We start from the raw sequence: 20806 nt of genomic DNA, 5'->3' as shown, positions 1-20806 counted from the left end.
CTCCCAACCCGGGTCTCCAGCATTGCGGGCACACGCTTTACTGTCAAATAAAATCTTTGACAATTTAGTAACCCCTACTAGATAGTGGGTCAAATGCTCCTTGAATAATAGTAACCAAATAACAAGTATATATTATGCCAGGGATTCCACTAATTAGTCTTTAAATACATAGTTTTGATAATGCTATTTTTCAGGTGAAGAAAGTAAAGCTCAATAAAGTTAAATAACTTGGTCAACTTTCCACACAGGATGAAAATCTGATTCCAAATACCATCTGTATCTGTTGAGCACCACGAACTAATACCTTGAGGTAGTTCACAATTTCAGCATTAGATCACTACATTCCTTTTGATGACATTTTAAAAAACCACTTTCCATTGACTTCTGTGAAAATATATTACACGCAAAAATTAATGTGGAATACAAAGTGATAATGACCGTGTCCAATCTGATTCCAAAGTTTGAGAAGTAACAGTTACTAAGCTATTAGAACAAAGATGTCTATTGTGTCACTTGGACTTATCTATGTAATAAGCAAAGGTTTTATGTATTTCTTTTAGTGTGCCATAAAAAGCAATTCTGACAGTAAAGGTTTTGTGAAGCAAGAAAGTTAGAGAATCTCTGTTTGAGACTCGTGTTTTTAACTTAGTGGGTAAAGCTATAACCTCATAGGACCTAGTTTAGAGGGTTTTGATTTAAATGAGTTTATAAATTCATCCTAAAGCCATTTTATATCAGTTATTACATTAAATTTGCATTAAAGAGCTTTACTTATTTTGAAAAAAGAAAGATGAAAGAATAATATTCAATATTTATATGATTAGTCTGGATATTTCATATTCTAATATGTTGACAATATTATACTAGATTGATAAAATATGTTTAAAAGGCTACCAACAATAATCTCAAAACTCACTGTTTCTCTAGTTTTTTTTAACTTGGATTCATCTCCATATCTATATATATACTCTCTCTCTCTCTCTCACACACACACACACACACACACACACACACATATACATATACACATATATCTTAATCTCCTTCCAAAAAGTAAGCAAAAGGGTATCACCCCTTTATAAGAGCAACCCTTGCATTGAGACATAGGACTAAGAATTAAAGATTAAACAATCTACCACACTAAAAGAAGAAATATTGCTAAGTGTTAGGGAATTATATAATAGTACATTTGTAATAGAATTACTAATGAATAACTAATCCAAGAAGCAAAAAATATACATTATGGCTGAAGCTATTATAAAGAGAGTTGTAAAAGCCTTGATGTGATGACTAAGCTGATGTGAAATGTAAAAGAGACTTGAATATTCTTTATAAGATAAGTGGTTATGAGTTATTATTTCAGTGCTATGAAAGGAAGTAGTACTAAATAGTACTAGATCTGCCTTTGAATGGTTTGGGTGAGGTATTATGTACCTAACATAGTGCCTAACATGCAATGAAAGTGAAAGTCGCTCAGTCATGTCCAACTCTTTGTGACCCCATGGACTGTATAGTCCATGAAATTCTCCAGGCCAGAGTACTGGGGTGGATACCTTTCCCTTCTCCAAGGGATCTTCCCAACCCAGGGATCAAATCCAAGTCTCCCATATTGCAGGTGGATTCTTTACCAGATGAGCCACAAAGGAAGCCCAAGAATACTGGAGTGGGTAATCTATCCCTTCTCCAGTGGATCTTTCCAACCCAGGAGGAATCAAACCAGGGTCTCCTGCATTGCAGGTGGCTTCCTTCTTTTTTTTTTTTTAATGAGAATTTAAAATTTTTTTAATTAATTTATTTTAATTGGAGGCTAATTACCTTACAATATTGTAGTGGTTTTAGCCATACATTGACATGAATCAGCCATGGATATACATGTGTTCCCCATCCTAAACTCCCCTTTCTCCTCCCTCCCCATCTTATCCCTCGGGGTCACCCCAGTGCAGCAGCCCTGAGCACCCTGACTCATACCCTAAACGTGGACTGGTGATCTGTTTCACATGTGATAATATATATGTTTCAATGCTATTCTCTCAAATCATTCCACCCTCGTCTTCTCCCACAGAGTCCAAAAGTCTGTTCTTTATATCTGTGTCTCTTTTGCTGTCTATTAAAAAGGGTCATTGTTACCATCTTTCTAATTTCCATCAGTTCAGTTCAGTTCAGTCACTCAGTCATGTCCGACTCTTTGCGACCCCATGAGTCGCAGCACGCCAGGCCTCCCTGTCCATCACCATCTCCCGGAATCCACTCAAACTCATGTCCATCAAGTCGGTGATGCCATCCAGCCATCTCATCCTCTGTCATCCCCTTCTCCTCCTGCCCCCAATCCCTCCCAGCATCAGAGTCTTTTCCAATGAGTCAACTTCTCACATAAGGTGGCCAAAGTATTGGAGTTTCAGCTTTAGCACCATTCCTTCCAATGAACACCCAGGACTGATCTCCTTCAGAATGGACTGGTTGGATCTCCTTGCAGTCTAAGGGACTCTCAAAAGTCTTCTACAACACCACAGTTCAAAAGCATCAATTCTTCGGCACTCAGCTTTCTTCACAGTACAACTCTCATATCCATATATATGCGTTAATATACTATATTGGTGTTTTTCTCTCTGACTTACTTCGCTCTGTATAATAGGCTCCAGTTTCATCCACCTCATTAGAACTGATTCAAATGCATTCTTTTTAGTAGCTGAGTAATATTCCATTGTGTATATCTACCACAGCTTTCTTATCCATTTGTCTGCTGATGGACATCTAGGTTGCTTCCATGTCCTGGCTATTGTAAACAGTGTTTTGATGAACATTGGGAGACACATGTCTCTTTCAATTCTGGTTTCCTCAGTGTGTATGCCCAGCAGTGGCATTGCTGGGTCATATTGCAGTTCTATTTTGAGTTTTTTAAGGAATCTCCACACTGTTCTTCATAGTGGGCTATACTAGTTTGCATTCCCAGCAACAGTGTAAGAGGGTTCCCTTTTCTCCACACCCTCTCCAGCATTTATTGTTTGTAGACTTTTTGATAGCAGCCATTCTGACCAGTGTGAGATGGTACCTCATTGTGGTTTTGATTTCCATTTCTCTGATAATGAGTGATGTTGAGCAACTTTTCATGTGTTTATTAGCCATCTGTATGTCTTCTTTGGAGAAATGTCTGTTTAGTTCTTTGGGCCATTTTTTTACTGAGTCCTTTATTTTTCTGAAATTAAGCTGCAGGAGCTGCTTGTATGTTTTTGAGATTAATTCTTTGTCAGTTGCTTCATTTGCTACTATTTTCTCCCATTCTGAATGCTGTCTTTTTACCTAGCTTATAGTTTCCTTTGTTGTGCTAAAGCTTTTAATTAGGTCACATTTGTTTATTTTTGCTTTTATTTCCATTACTCTGGGAGGTGGGTCATAGAGGATCCTGCTGTGACTTATGTCAGAGAGTGTTTTACCTGTTTTCCCCTAAGAGTTTTATAGTTTCTGGTCTTAAATTCAGATCTTTAATCTATTTTGAGTTTATTTCTCTGTATAGTATTAGAAAATGTTCTAGCTCATTCTTTTACAAGTGGTTGACCAGTTTTCCTAGCACCACTTGTTAAAGAGATTGTCTTTTCTCCATTGTATATTCTTGCCTCCTTTGTCAAAGATAAGGTGCATGGATCCATAGGTGCATGGATTTATGTTTCGGCTTTCTATTTTCTTCCATTGATCTATATTTCTGTCTTTGTTGCCAGTACCATACTGTCTTGATAACTGTAGCTTTGTAGTATAGTCTGAAGTCAGGCAGGTTGATTCCTCCAGTTCCATTCTTCTTCCTCAAGATTGCTTTGGCTATTCAAGGTTTTTTGTATTTCCATACAAATAGTGAAATTATTTGTTCTAGTTCTCTGAAAAATACCATTGGTAGCTTGAATGGGATTGCACTGAATCTATAGATTGCTTTGGGTAGTATACTCATTTGCACTATATTGATTCTTCTGATCCATGAACATGGTATATTTCTCCATCTATTTGTGTCATCTTTGATTTCTTTCATCAGTGTTCTATGTATAGGTCTTTTGTTTCTTTAGGTAGATTTATTCCTAAGTATTTTATTCTTTTCATTGCAATGGTGAATGGAATTATTTCCTTAATTTCCCTTTCTGTTCTCTCATTGTTGTATAGAAGAATGCAAGGGATTTCTGTGTATTAATTTTATATCTTGCAACATTACTATATTCATTGACTATCTCTAGCAATTTTCTGGTGGAGTCTTTAGGGTTTTCTATGTAGAGGATCATGTCATCTGCATCAGTGAAAATTTTACTTCTTCTTTTCTAATCTGGATTCCTTTTATTTCTTTTTCTTCTCTGATTGCTGTGGCTAAAACTTTCAAAACTATGTTGAATAGTAGGTGAGAGTGGGCACCCGTGTCTTGTTCCTGACTTTAGGGGAAATGCTTTCAATTCACCAGTGAGGATAATGTTTGTTGTGAGTTTATCATATATGGCTTTTATTATGTTGAGGTTTGTTCCTTCTATGCCTGCTTTCTGGAGGGTTTTTATCATAAATGGATGTTGAATTTTGTCAAAGGCTTTCTCTGCATCTACTGAGATAATCATATGGTTTTTATTTTTTAATTTGTTAATGTGGTGTATCACTGCATGTGGATTCTTTACCAAATGAGCTATCAGAAAAGCCCCTAAGCTACTCAAGAAATGATAGCTAATATTTTTAACTTAGGGTTTCTTTACTACATGATTTGTCTTTAATATTTAAAGTATTTCATGATATACTACATGAGAGAGAGTATAAAACAATTCTCAATCTTATACGAGGGTAGCACGTTTTTTCTTGACACATATCATGAGACATATGTTTCAAAAACAAGCTGCTGCTGCTAAGTCACTTCAGTCGTGTCCGACTCTGTGTGACCCCACAGACTGCAGCCTACCAGGCTCCTTCATCCATGGGATTTTCCAGGCAAGAGTACTGGAGTGGTTTGCCATTGCCTTCTCCAAAAACAAGCTAGAACCCTAATAAATATCCAGTGCTTTAAAATTTTAAAGGTGTTCATTGTAATCACCAGGGCAACCACTAAAATGCTAACTTTTAAAATGTGTTACATATTGAAATATGCGCTAGAAACATTTAACAAAAAACACAACAGTGGAAAAAGAACTGAAAGAAAACAAAAGATGTATAAAATAAATAGCAAAATGTTATGCAAAAGTCATATCAGCAATTAAATATAAATGGACTAAGCACTCCAATCGTAAGGCAGAGATTGGCAAGATGTGTTTTATTTTAATGATCTACTGATAGCCTGTGTACAAGCAACACACTTTAGATTCAAAGGCACAAATAGATTTTTCTTTTAAAGAATGGAAAAAGTAACCAAAAGAGAACTGAAATGGCTATACTAACATCAGATAAAATAGACTTTAATGACAAAAATTGTTACTAGAGACAAAGACAGTTTGTAATGATAGGGTAAATTTTAATAACACATAAGGGAATAGTATGAACAACTCTGTGCCAACAAATTAAGCAACCTAGATGGAATAGACAAATTTCTAGAAAAATGATAAAAATAAAAATTGACTGAAAAATAAATGGAAAATCTGAATATACCAATAAGAAAGAAAGAGACTAAATTAGCAATTTATAAATTTTCCCAAAGAAATATCCAGGTTCACATGGCTTCCCTCATGGATTGTACAAAACATTTATGGATGAATTAATACCAATTACTTGCAGAGTTTTCCCAAAAGTGGACATAGAGGAAATACTTCCCAACTCATTCTATGAGGGAAAATTTACCTTGATAACAGTATCAGACAAAAACATCACAAGAAAAGAAAACCACAGACCAATATCACTTAAGAATTTACATAAAAAATCCTTAATGAAACAATAACAAACCAAATTCAGCAATGTATAAAAAAGACTACACCATGACCAAGTGGGATTTCTCCTAGAAATTCAAAGTTGGCTTAATATCCACAAATTAATCAGTATAATTCACCATATTAATAGAGCAGCAGACAAAGTCACATGATCATCTCAGTAGATGCAAATGCATTTGAAAATATTCAACATTCATTTTAAAAATTTTAAAAATCACATATAGAAGGAAACTTCTTCATCCTGATAAAAAGTATCTCTGAAAAACCCACAGTTAATATTCTACTTTTGGAGAAGGCAATGGCACCCCACTCCAGTCCTCTTGCCTGGAAAATCCCATGGACGGGGGAGCCTGGTAGGCTACAGTCCATTGGGTTTCGAACAGTCAGACACGACTGAGCAACTTCACTTTCACTTTTCACTTTCATGCATTGGAGAGGAAATGGCAACCCACTCCAGTGTTCTTGCCTGGAGAATCCTCAGGACAGGGGAGCCTGGTGGGCTGCCATCTGTGGGGTCACAGAGAGTCGGACACAACTGAAGTGACTTAGCAGCAGCAGCAACATTCTACTATATGATGAAAGATTGAATTGTCTCCCCAAGATCAGGAACAGGATGTACGCTCTTCCCACTACTATCCAACATTTTACTGGAAGTTTGCAATTAGGCAAAGAAAATAAAATGTATACAATTGGAAAAGAAGGAAAACTTTACAGATGGCATTAATGTATGTATAAAATTCTAAGGAATTATCTTTTAAAAAATGTACTGGAACTAGTAAGTTCAGCAAACTTGCAGGATACAAAACCAATACACAAAATTAATTTATTTCTATATACCAGAAATGAACAATCTGAAAATAAAATTAAGATAGCAAGTCCATTTATAGTAGTATCAAAGAATAAAATATTTAGAAATAAACTTAAGAAAAATGTTTCAAGACTTGTATCCTGAAACTGTAACACACAGTTGAAAGAAATTAAATAATTTTTAAATGGAAAGACATCCCAAGTTCTTGGATTGAAAGATTTAATATTGTTAAGCTAGCATTACTACAGATTCAGTGAAATTTACTGTCTTTAAACATGACACCACCCTTATGGCAGAAAGTGAAGAAGAACTAAAGAGCCACTTGATGAAAGTGAAAGAGGGGAGTGAAAAACTTGGCTTAAAGCTCAATATTCAGAAAACGAAGATCATGGCTTTTGGTCCCATCACTTCATGGCAAATAGATGGGGAAACAGTGGAAACAGTGTCAGACTTTATTTTTGGGGGCTCCAAAATCACTGCAGATGGTGATTGCAACCATGAAATTAAAAGACACTTACTCCTTGGAAGGAAAATTATGACCAACCTGGACAGCATATTGAAGAGCAGAGACATTACTTTGCAAAAAAAGGTCCTCCTAGTCAAGGCTATGGTTTTTCCAGTGGTCGTGTATGGCTGTGAGAGTTGGACCGTGAAGAAGGCTGAGTGCCAAAGAATTGATGATTTTGAACTGCGGTATTAGAGAAGACTCTTGAGAGTGCCTTGGACTGCAAGGAGATCCAACCAGTCCATCCTAAAGGAAATCAGTCCTGAATGTTCATTGGAAGGACTGATGTTGAAGCTGAAACTCCAATACTTTGGCCACCTGATGTGAAGAGCTGATTCACTTGAAAAGACCCTGATGCTGGGAAAGATTGAGGGCAGGAGGAGAAGGGACGACAGAGGATGAGATGGTTGGATGGCATCATCAATTTGATGGACATGGGTTTGGGGGGACTCCGGGAGTTGGTGATGACAGGGAGGCCTGGCGTGCTGTGGTTCATAGGTTTCTAAAATTCATAGAACAACAGTCAGTTCAGTCACTCAGTCATGTCTGACTCTGTGACCCTATGGGCTGCAGCAGGCCAGGACTCCCTGTCTATCACCAACTCCCAGGGTTTACTCAAACTCATGTCCATTGAGTCGGTGATGCCCCTCCAACCATGTCATCCTCTGCCATCCCCTTCTCCTGCCCTCAATCTTTCCCAGAATCAGTCTTTTCAGATGAGTCAGTTCTTCACATCAGGTGGCCAGTGTATTGGAGTTTCAGCTTCAACATCAGTCCTTCCAATGAACACCCAGGACTGATTTCCTTTAGGATAGACTGGTTGGATCTCCTTGCAGTCCAAGGCACTCTCAAGAGTCTTCTCCAATACCACAGTTCAGAAGCATCAATTCTTTGGGATTCAGCTTTCTTTATAGTCCAACTCTTACATCCATACTTGACCACTGGAAAAACCATAGCCTTGACTAGACAGACCTTTGTTGACAAAGTAATGTCTTTGCTTTTCAATATGCTATCTAGGTTGGTCATAACTTTTCTTCCAAGGAGTAAACGTCTTTTAATTTCATGGCTGCAATCACCAATTGCAGTGATTTTGGAGCCCCCAAAAATAAAGTCTGACACCGTTTCCATTGTTTCTCCATCTATTTGCCATGAAATGCTGGGCCTGGATGCCATATCTTTGTCTTCTGAATGTTGAGCCTTAAGCTAATTTTTCACTCTCCTCTTTCACTTTCATCAAGAGGCTGTTTATTTCTTCCTCGCTTTCTGCCATAAGTGTGGTATCATTTGCATATCTGAGGTTATTGATATTTCTCCTGGCAATCTTGATTCCAGCTTGTGCTTCTTCCAGCCCAGCTTTTCTCATTATGTACTCTGCATATAAGTTAAATAATCAAGGTGACAATATACCACCTTGGCATACTCTTTTTCCCATTTGGAACCAGTATTTTGTTCCATGTTTAGTTCTAACTGTTGCTTCCTGACCTGCATATAGGTTTCTCAAGAGGCAGGTCAGGTGGTCTGGTATTCCCATCTCTTGAAGAATTTTCCATAGTTTATTGTGATCCACACAGTCAAAGGTTTTGGCATAGTCAAGAAAGCAGAAATAGATGTTTTTCTGGAACTCTCTTGCTTTTTCCATGATCCAGCGGATGTTGGCAATTTGATCCCTGGTTCCTCTGCCTTTTCTAAAACCAGCTTGAACATCTGGAAGTTCACAGTTCATGTATTGCTGAAGCCTGGCTTGGAGAATTTTGAGCATTACTTTGCTAGTGTGTGAGATGAGTGCAATTGTGTGGTAACTTGAGCATTCTTTGGCATTGCCTTTCTTAGGGATTGGAATGAAAACTGACCTTTTCCAGTCATATGGGCACTGCTGAGTTTTCCAAATTTGCTGGCATATTGAGGTCAGCACTGTTACAACATCATCTTTCAGGATTGAACTAGCTCAACTGGAAGTCCATCACCTCCATTAGCTTTGCTCGTAGTGACTTCACATTCCAGGATGTCTAGCTCTAGGTGAGTGATCACACCATTGTGATTTTCTGGGTCATGACTATCTTTTTTGTACAGTTCTTCTGTATATTCTTGCCACCTCTTCTTAATATCTTCTGCTTCTGTTAGGTCCCTACCATTTCTGTCCTTTATTGAGCCCATCTTTGCATGAAATGTTCCCTTGGTATCTGTAATTTTCATAGAACATGGAAGAGACCAAAAATAGCCCAAATGATCTTCAAAGAACAGAATTGAAGGATTCATACCTTTCCACTTCAAAACTGTTGTAATCAAGACAGTATGGTATCACTATAAGGATAGAGACATAGATCAAATTAACAGGATTGAGAGTCCAGAAATTATCCCTTACATTTAGTCAAATCATTTTCAACAAAGGCACCAAGATATTCAATAGGGAAAGAATAGTATTTTCAACAAATGATGCCTGAAAAAAAACTGGATATACTCATGCCATAGAATGAAGTTAGACCTTTATCTCACATAATATATATAAATTATCTCAAAATTGATTACAGAATTAAATGTAACTGCTAAAACTTCAGAATTTCTAAGGGTAAATTTCCAAACCCCTGGTTTCTTAGACGTGATATCAAAAGAATAAATAACAAAATAAAAAGACAAATAAATTAGACTTGATGGGGAAAAAATAATTTGCCACACAGGGAGGCATGCAAGGTCTTAGTTCCCTGACCAAGGATTGAACCCACACCCTCCTGCTGTGAAACATGGAGTCTTAAACCACTGTATCAACAGGGAAGTCCGCTATGGAAATTTCTGAAATCTGTGCTTCAAAGAACATCATCAAAAAAGTGAAAAAACAACTTGCAGAAAAGGAGAAAACATTTCCAAAAACAGCTGAGAATAAACTTATCAGTTTATGTGTATATAATATACACATGTGTAATATATAATATACATGTAATTATACATAATGTAATATACATAATATACATGTAATATACATACATAACATATATATAATATATAATATACACATGTATATATTGCATATGTATAATATATGTATGCATATGTGTAATATACATAATATATGTAATATATAATATACACATGTGTATATGAATATACATATAATATTCCTAGAAATATTTATTAATAGTTGTTACTGGTATTTCAAAACTTGCTTTTCACAAAGCTTGCAGATTCATTTAAAAATTGTATAATATGTGTACTTGTGTGTACTTCCCACCATATATTTTATAAAATAGAAATTGCATAATACCTGACACCCATTTGGAATAAGAGAATCTTGAAATTGAAAGGTCATCCAGGCCAGCCTATATCTGATATAAATCTCTTTCACATTTTACGGAAGGTATTATCTAATCTTTTCTTCAATTCCCTGGTGATAGGAACCCATTATTTCTGAGACAGTGAGTACACTAATTTACAGCTCTATTTGTGAGAAAGCTAATCTTTACTGAGATAAAACTTACTTATATTAGGATTATAAACAATAACTCTCTTACCAAGAAAAACAACAGAAAAATCTTGGTTTGTTCTAAGAAAGTGGTGCTTGTGAATATTTTTTATGTTAGCCTTAGATAATAAGTATACTCAAAGTATACAAATCATAATATTACAAACAGTACAATAATCACTAAGATATTAAAATTTTGTGATCCTAAAAATTAAGTTGTATAACCATAATCCCTCAAACTAGAAATGTGTTTAGCGTAAGGTAAGTGAAATGTGTCACATGGCTTTTTCTGACTTCAGCGGAGTTCACTTGCAACTAATAAACTTAAGAAAATATTAGTAAACTAAAATTATGGCATAAGTAGCTAGTTTGGCCACCTGAAGTGAAGAGCTGACTGTTTGGAAAAGACCCTGATGCTGGGAAAGATCGTGGGCAAGGGGAAAAGGGGCTGGCAGAGGATGAGATGGTTAGATAACATCATTGATTCAATGGACATGAGTTTGAGCAAACTCTGGGAGACAGTGAAGGACAGGGAAGCCTGGTGTACTACAGTCTGTGGTTTTGCAAAGAGTCCGACATGCCTTAGTGACTGAAAAATAAGCAGCTAGTTTTACATGAAGTTATAAGTAAGCCCTGACAATGTAAATGTTGAAGATGAAGGTTACTATAAGACATGTAATAAAAGAGCTTTGGCAGGGCTCTGCTGTTATGCATAGGATTGTGAATGTCTTCTTATCTCTCTGTTCTGCAGTGTCCTCAAAATGAGAGGTATTGGACCATATTATCTTTATGGCTCCTTCTAGCTTTGAGAGTTCTGTATAGGATGCATACATTAAGAGAGCATAGGGGTTATTAGTTCTATGTTGATTTACAATTAAATAATATCTTCAGTACCAACTAATAATCAACTGTGTGCCAGGCTCTCTGTTCCAAGCACAAGGTGAAACAAAACAGGCAAATATCCCTGACTTCATGGAGCTTGTATTCTAGTGAGTTGAGCAGAAATGAACACTGTAAGTAAAAATACATGTGTTCAATAGTGGTTAGTGTTAAATGAAGGAGGACATATATGAAATATTGGGAGGGGATGAAAATTTTAAGAGAGATGGCTAGTCTTAATTAGGTGAAATTTTAGTTATTCCTGATGGAAGAATCTACAATGAAATAAACTAGCAAAGTATGTAGGCAGACAGGTCTTCAGAAGCGGGAGGTTTGTGAGATCTCATGGGCTTTCAGATTGCAAGCCACTGGAGAGGTAAACAGGTTTAAGGTCATCTGGTTTAAACAGGTTTAAGGCATCTTTGGAGTAGCTATTCAGAGGCTAGACTACAATGGAACAAGCCAGAGATAAGGAGGCTTTTTAAGAAGCTATTGCAATAATCCAAGTGAGAGAGAATGAAAGTCTGGACTGAAAAAGTGGTGACGAAAGTGATGAGAAGCAGAATTCTGGATATATTGTGAGGATAGAGCCAAAAAGATTTGCTGACAAATTATGTTGAGGGGAGACAGTAAAGAGTAAATAGTAAAACTAGAATTTTTGTCCTGAGCATCTGGAAAGATAGAATTACCATTAATGGAAATGTCAATGGGAGGAGCTGGTTTAGTGACAAATATCAGGAACTGTTTTTGACATGCTAACTTTGAGATGTCTATAGCAATCCACATGACATATTAAGTAAGCCACTGGTTATAAGTTTCTGGAGTTGAGGAGAAATCAGGTCTGCAGACATATATTTGGGAGTTGTTACCACATGCATGGTACTTAAAGCCATGAAATTAAATAAAATCAACAAAAGAAAAGATAGCAAAAGGGAAATAAAGAGATTCAAAGATGAGCTCTGGGACACTCCAACATTTAGAAGTCAGGGAGATGAGAAGGAATTAATTGAAAATTTTTAAAGGGTAGACAGAAATATACAAGAAATAAAGAAAATGGATGTTATGGAAGCAAAGTGTTTTAAGAAAAGGTGGGTGGTCATCAATAGGTCAAGTTAGAGAGGGATTGAGAATTAAACTCATCTGCTCATTTAGCTTACTAATGTGGAAGTCATTGGCTGGCTTTGTTAACAGTAGTTTCTGCAGAGTGCTGGGGAACGATACTTGACTGATACAGGTGCAAGAGAAATGAAAGGGGGAAACAGAAATATAAAGCATAGCAAACACCTTCAACAGGCCTTTCCATAAAGGGAAGGAGGGCAGTGAAATGATAGTGGGGGTAACTGGGAGAAATTGGGATCCAAAAAGCTTTTTTTTCATTGATGATGGCTAATTTTTATGCTATTAAGAATGATCTAGTAAAGAGGAGAACATGATGAGTTGGTAGAAACAGAGAAAATTTATAGGGCAATGTCCTTGAAAAGACAAGAAAAAAATGGAATCTGAGGCATGTATATTTTGGATGGGTTGAGGTGGCATCATGCAAAAAAGTTATAATGAATAGACATGGAATTTAAGCAGAGAGAGAAACAGGAAGATAAAAGATTATTAGGATAGGGTCACTGGTCATGTCCAGCCAAACCATTTTGTAATAGGAAAAAATAGACAGTAATGGTTGCAGAATAGAGTATGTGAAACTGAGACTGTAGAGAATTCGCAGTAAGGCATATGACAAGATTAAGAATAGGACATGGGAGGGACTTCCCTCGTGGTCCAGCGGTTAAGATTTCATCTTATGTGTAAGGCTACATCTTACCATTTTTCAGTATTTGTTGAAAATCCCATGGATGGAGGAGCCTGGTAGGCTGCAGTCCATGGGGTCTCTAAGAGTCGGACACGACTGAACGACTTCACTTTAACTTTTCACTTTCATGCATTGGGGAAGGAAATGGCAACCCAGTCCAGTGTTCTTGCCTGGAGAATCCAAGGGACGGGGGAGCCTGGTGGGCTGCCGTCTCTGGGTCGCACAGAGTCGGACACGACTGAAGCGACTTAGCAGCAGCAGCAGCAGTAGATACTTAAATAAGTGGTAGGCCTTTTGAGAACATATGGACTGCCTAACCTTTATCTGAGATCTGTCGCTGACAGTTCTAAAAGGGGGAGAATGCTGTATTTATAAAAAGCTTACTCAGTCATAGTATACTTGTAAGTAAGCTGATGTTCCTGATTTGCTAATTTGTTTGTTTGTTTTTTAATGAGTAAACCAAAGTTCAGAAAATGTAAGAAACTTGTCCAAATGTATTCATCTAGTTAGTTGTGGGGAGACATCAGAATTCAAACCTGTCTGACTTAAAAATCCATTCTATCCTACCATTCTTCATTGTATCTAAGTTAAGCAAAGATAAAAGAATTGCAAAACACAACCCAGTTTAAAGGATATTAGAGAAAACTGAAATAGGCTCAAGTTAGTATCTATAATATTACCTACCTCTGGGTTCCTCCCCCTTCAAAGTAAATTAGGCTGCAGAGTGTAAAGGAGTAAGTGTCAGAAGCCCTGGATTTTAGCCCTATTTTGCTTTTCATAAGCTACATAACCTGAAGCAAAACACTCAAAATGCTGTTTGCCACAATAATTATATCTGTCCAACCATCCTCTGAAACCATTCTAAGACAAGTGAGATGACATATAAACATTTTAATAAACCTGAGGAGACAGATTTAAGTATAAGACACTGATTCAAATAATGTAACTTCATTCTGAGAGTAATAAATAGATCAATTAGCAAGGAAATTTTAAAAACATAATAAATTAAAACCAGAGCACAAAGAAGTCAAATCACTTTTACTCCTGTTATTGAAAGCAGCTTTTTTTGTCATCTAGAGAGGTTGCTTAGGAAACCACTGCAAGTGGATTGCAAACCTCTTCACTGCCAGCTCTGCTCACAACCACCACCACCACCACCACCACCACCGCCACACACACACACATTTTTTTCCCCTTAGGCTACTTCACCAAATGTTCCTAGGAGCAATCCCAAAGGGGTTTTTAACAAAATCAAATGGTTAAAGAGAAAAACAGAAGAACTAACGACGTCACACAGTTATGTCAAGTTTACCCTGTTTCCCATAATCAAAAGGGAAGATTTGTTTAACTGCAGGAACACAAGGAAACACCATTCGTACAAAGGTAGGAGCTCACACTCTAGAGCACATGCTCTCCCAACAGGATGTGGTCGGGGCTTCTTTACCTCAGCAGAGCCTGGGCGGAGTTCTTCCGAGTCTCCTAAGCTGTGCTGCTCAGGGCACTCGCCCCAGATCTCAGTGCCCGGTGCAGCGTCTCTGCAGACGGCCTTCTGCCACTATGTTGGATTTCAGTGAACTACCTCCGAAGTGTCTCTTTACACAACGTTAGAGCTGAAGTGTTATTGGCACAACCATTTAGCACTAAGAATGCTGGTCTGACGTACCAGGGAGAAGACTTAAGCCTGTGAGTAATTTAAAACTAGATGAAACACAAAGGAAAAAAAGGTTAGACTTTTTATTACCATAATTCTATTTTTAATTCTTGGGCATTGTTAGTGGGGTTTGCTGGTGATAGCATGATTGAGGAACTTGCCCGGGTCCAGCCCCGGTGGATCCAGGGTGATTTGAAGGTGGGGACGGAGTCGGCGTCCTTGGAAAAATACATATTTAATTACAGATATATAGAGAGATTAGAAATGGATAGTGTAGTAGGAAGATTAGTGGAGAAAAAGAGGCTGAATAACTTGGTCTACGTGTAATAGCATCCATGTTCCAGACGGGAATTCAGCCAGAAAAACAGGGAGCAAGAAAGAAACAACATGGGAGAATCAGTCTTTCCAGAAACTGATCTGATTTCTTTATTTTGGGGTTTGCTTATATACCTTTTGTTACACATAGGGATGAATACAGAGTCATGCGGGGGTCAGCAGTCCTGACCTTTATCAAAATCAGGTGCTTCACATAAATGTATAAAAAAAGGTCTTAGGGATATTACATCATCTTTTGGCCGTGAGACCCGCTGACATTTTAAGATCCTTTCTTTCTGATAACCAAAAAACTTATTTCTTCCAAGGGTGTTTTTCCTTAAACCAGGCACCACCCTCCAAATAAAGTTACATTCCTATAGAGTGAGGGTGTAGTGAGTTACAATCAAGAAAGGAATTTATTTAACCCAGGTTAACATGATTAATCTTAAAGGTTAATACTTATTTCTCCTATATGCTTAAAGGTTAATGCTTATTTCTCCTATATGCTAGTTATATTCATTATAAGGGCAGGGAATATGGAGATTTAGCAGCAAACATCAGCCCATCAACTAAAAATCCTTTCACCAATGTTCCCCTTAAGATCTATTTAGTCTTAAGATAGTGATAAAGTTACATTTTTACATAGCAAGGACACAGTGATTTATAACAAAGTACAGTGATCTATTACAAAAGAGAAAATCCATTAACTCAAAAAGTCTAGTATTGCTAACATCAAAAACTACTATATTTCCTTTTCTATATTCCAAATACATTGATTAATATATTCCCAGGTGCCTAAGGATATGGAGGCCTGGCGGCAATCATTGACTCAACAAGAAGAAAAAGCTCTATGCTAATTAAGACTCTCAAAATACTCCAAAACTCTCTGTGCTGTTTATGGTTAAGAGGTAGTAAACAATCATGTGCGTAGTGGCAGGAGTATGGATAATCCTGTCACACAAGCTAGTCTGTCAGCAGAGTGGTCTGACCTGAGACATCCGTGTCCCACCCAGGGCAGGGAATTAGCAGCAGTTATTGACACAACAAATGAAAAACCCTTCACCAATATAATTCCTAACCAACCCACTATACTAATAATTTCCAACTCCCCAAAAGAATTTGCCTTTAGTAAGTCTAAAACATCTCGTGCCTCTCAGGTTGGGAGGCTGTAAACAATCACATGTGGCCGGACGAACCTATACAGGTGGGCTAGATAACCTTCAGAGGAGTCCATAAGCTGAAACACTCTTGTCACGCCCAGGAATTTTTATTGCCTTGGAGCTGCACATTTACTCTTTCTCCGAGAGAAACAGTTATGGGGGAGAGCCCCTCGTAAAGTCAGAGGTGTAGGTGAGAGCATAAAACAGACTCTGGTTTTGGGGTAGATGCTCGGGAACAGGGGGTTTCCTGAGGCTTGATCACGCCTTTGCGTATGCCAAGCCTCCTTCCTCATGACCTTTGCCATGGGCGGAGTTCCTCACGCTGGCCCCCAGCAGGAGCTGACTTTTTTTTTTTTAATGAAACTGCATTTTTTTCACTGGTGTTTTTATAAGCAAAGAAACCCAGTCTCAACAAGTGAATTAGTTGCTTTCCCAATATCTCTCCTCTTTCTACCTCCACTCTTTTCTTCTCACGTTAAAGCACAACCCCAAAGTCACTCTCTTTGCCTGAACCTTGCCCTGATTTTCATAACTGTCCACATGAATGACCAGCTAGTTCTAGCCAGTTGAGGAAAGATCCCTTTCATACCCCAAGGTGGATCTGCTTGCCCCCTCACCTGCGCCAACTTGCTGCAGTCTTGTCTGACTCTTTGTGACCCTATGGACTGTAGCCTGCCAGGTTCATCTTGTCCATGGGATTTCCCAGGCAAGATACTGGAGTGGGTTGCCCTTTCCTTCTCCAAGATATCTTCCCAATCCAAACCTGAGTCTTTAAAGTCTCCTGCATTGGAAGACAGGTTCCTTACCAATAGCACTACCTGGAAAGCCCATTTTAAGGGCATTTGTCTCAGTTATTTCCTAGAATGCTTGATCAAGGAAGACTAACAATTCCTGATCTCAGCACTCTCTAGTGTCACTCAAAAATTATAAAACTAATAAAACATTTAGACAGTAAAACTGGAAGTATGAAACGAGATGTTCTCACACTTCTCTAGAAACTTAAAATTCTCATAATGTGCCCAGCACTGTTAAACATATCCAATAAATATTCATTAAGTATCTGTGATGATGATACATGATCTATATAATTTGCTTCTTAACTACCATGAAAATTTTAACTCAAGCAGTAAACAGTGAGCTTCCTTGGAGAAAATGAATTTGCCTGATATAAGCAAAGTATTTTCAACAATTTTTGTGTTTTGTAAATACCCTTTCCTGGATTAAGAATGTTTCCTTCTATTTCATATTTCCTAGGAATTTTTTATTATGAATGAATGTTGACTATTAAAGTGATTTTTTGGCATCTATCAACATGTGATGTGCCTTCTATTTTCAACAAGTTTTTGTGTTTTGTAAATACCCTTTCCTGGATTAAGAATGCTTCCTTCTGTTTCATATTTCCTAGGAATTTTTTATTATGAATGAATGTTGACTATTAAAGTGATTTTTTGGCGTCTATCAACATGTGATGTGCCTTCTATATTTTGTTGATGTGACAAATAAAATTTTCTAAATTTTCATTATTAGGAATAAATCCAAGTTGGTTATATTTTATTATTCTTTTTATAAATTCCAGGATTTGGTATCCCATTGTAAGGATTTTTGTATCTAGGTTTATTTTTTTAAAGCTGGCTTGAATTTTCTTAAGCTCTCATCAGGTTTAATTATTAAGGTTATATAGGTGTCACAAAAAAGTTGGTAAGTGTTCTTTTTGCCCCTATTTTCTAAAAAACCTTGGGTGACAGACATTGTTTCTTTCTTTATATATTTTGAAAAACTCATTGGTAATGATTCGAACTCAAAGTTTTCTCTATGGAAAGTGTTTAATTATACATTAATTTTTTTAGAAGTTATATATAATTCCTTGATTTTGTTTGTCTTCTCTCATTTTTGGAAAGTTTTATTTTCCTAGAAATTCATCTGTTTCATTTAAATTTTCTAAGGCTCTGACATTAATTTGTTCATAATGTACTCTTATGGTTCTTTTCTTTATAATTGGATGATAATTGCTTTACAGTCTTGTGTTGGCTTCTGCCATACAACAATCTGAATCAACCATATGTCAAGCATATGTCCCCTCCTTCTTGAACCTCTCTTCCACCCCTCCATACCGTCCCACCCTTCTAGGTATGGTTCTTTTTAATGTCTCTTGGTCATTCCTTTTCACTTTTTTTTTTTAACTTCTCATTTTTTGTCTTCATAATTTTCATCTAAACTTATCAGTGTTATTAGTCTTTTGAAAGAGACAAACAGTCGATTTTATTATATAATTTTTCTTCATTTCAATGTTTTCTGAGTTTATTATTTAACATTTTGGGATGATTACTGAGACTGTTGGTCTATTCTTTGTATGATTTCAATCTTTTGGATTTTCTTTGAGAAGTTCAAGGTCAGATTCCTAAACCAAGGTGAGCCCCTAATTATGACTGGTCACTGCATAATGTTCAGCATGGGTCAATCAGAGGAACTGATCCTTCTTTATAATGCTCTAATTATAATTACTCAGTCTGCATAAAAATAGCATGCAGTTTACCTGTGTTTTAAATAATACTTTTTGAGAACATCTAATTCATTCATCTATTATCCTACAAGAATTCAGAATGGCTCCTCCCAAGTCTTCTACAGAAATATCTTCTTTTATTAAACTGGGCCAGCTAAGAACACAGACCCAATTTTGTTTACAATTATACATTCTTCAGGTTAAGCTAGGAATGTAGGCAGCTCCTGCTACACAAGAACCACACAGCACTGACTGAGAGAAGCAAACAAAAGTTATTATTTTTCAGGTCTTAAGATTATATGGTTATATTTATCTTCTGTGCCAATGCCTGAAAAATTCACCTTATGAAATAACAAAATAAAACTTTTAATAGCATGATAATACTCAGTGTTGATAAGAATGTTGTGAAATCCTATGTTTTCAAAAATATTTATTTATTTTATTTTTTTGGCTGCTCTGTGTCTTACTTGTGGCATGCAAGATCTTCAGTCTTAGTTGCAGCAGCTAAGATCTAGCTCCCTGACCAGGGGTGGAACCCAGGCCCTCTGCATTAGGGGCATGGAGTCTTAGCCACTGGAACACCAGGAAAATCCCACTCTCATACATTTCTGGAAGGATGGATGGGAGTATAAATTGGAATAAAACTTCTGGAAACAATTTGTAAAAATACATTAAAAGAAATAAGAAAATTGATTGATCTTTTATTCAATAAATTCAGTGTTAAGTAATCTAGCCTTTAAAGAAAGGAACATTTCAGAGTGTGTGCAAATGTCTATTAACTATATAGAACAGTTGAAACTAACATCATACACAACTATACTTTCAAAAATTTTTTTAAAATTTAGATCTCAGGGGAAAAAATATTAAATTACTTTACCATAGTGAAATAGTAGGAATAACCTAAATTTCTGACACAAGAAAAAATGACTGAGCAAATTATAATACATCTAAAAATTTCATATTATGAAGCTATTGTTGATAACTGTGTATCATTTAAGGAAAATGCAGATGATAAGTGATATAAAGTTAAACACACAACTTACAAAGATCACATGCTTACTCTGATTATAATTATGTAAACATGTGTATATGGATAGAATACCACAAAAGAATGTATCAGAAAAATAGTTTTTTATCAGTATTATAGGGTGATTGCTTTCCTTTTTTTGAATTTTGATTATGTTTTTTTTACTTTTTAAAATATAAATTTATTTATTTTAATTACAGGCTAATAATTACTTTACAATATTGTATTGGTTTTGCCATACATTAGCATGAATTCGCTGCAGGTGTACACATGTTCCCCATCCTGAACCCCCCTCCCACCTCCCTTTCCATACCATCCCTCTGGGTCATCCCAGTGCACCAGCCCTGAGCATCCTGTATCATACATCAAACCTGGATTGGTGATTTGTTTCACGTATGATATTATACATGTTTCAATACCTTTCTCCCAAATCATCCCACCCTTGCCCTCTCCCACAGAGTCCAAAAAAGTGTTCTATACATCTGTGTCTCTTTTGTTGTCTCACATACAAGGTTATTGTTACCATCTTTCTAAATTTCATATATATGCATTAGTATACCGTATTGGTGTTTTTCTTTCTGGCTTACTTCACTCTGAATAATAGGCTCTGGTTTCATCCACCTCATTCAGTTCAGTTCAGTCACTCAGTCGTGTGCAACTCTTTGCAACCCCATGAATCACAGCATGCCAGGCCTGCCTGTCCATCACCAACTCCCGGAGTTCACTCAGATTCACATCTATCAAGTCAGTGATGCCATCCAGCCACCTCATCCTCTGTCGTCCCTTTCTCCTCCTCATTAGAACGTGATTCAAATGTATTCTTTTTAATGACTGAGTAA

Source organism: Ovis canadensis, chromosome 1 (genome assembly GCF_042477335.2).
Source record: "Ovis canadensis isolate MfBH-ARS-UI-01 breed Bighorn chromosome 1, ARS-UI_OviCan_v2, whole genome shotgun sequence".
NCBI lineage: Eukaryota > Metazoa > Chordata > Mammalia > Artiodactyla > Bovidae > Ovis > Ovis canadensis.
Note: the sequence above shows the minus strand (reverse complement) of the source record.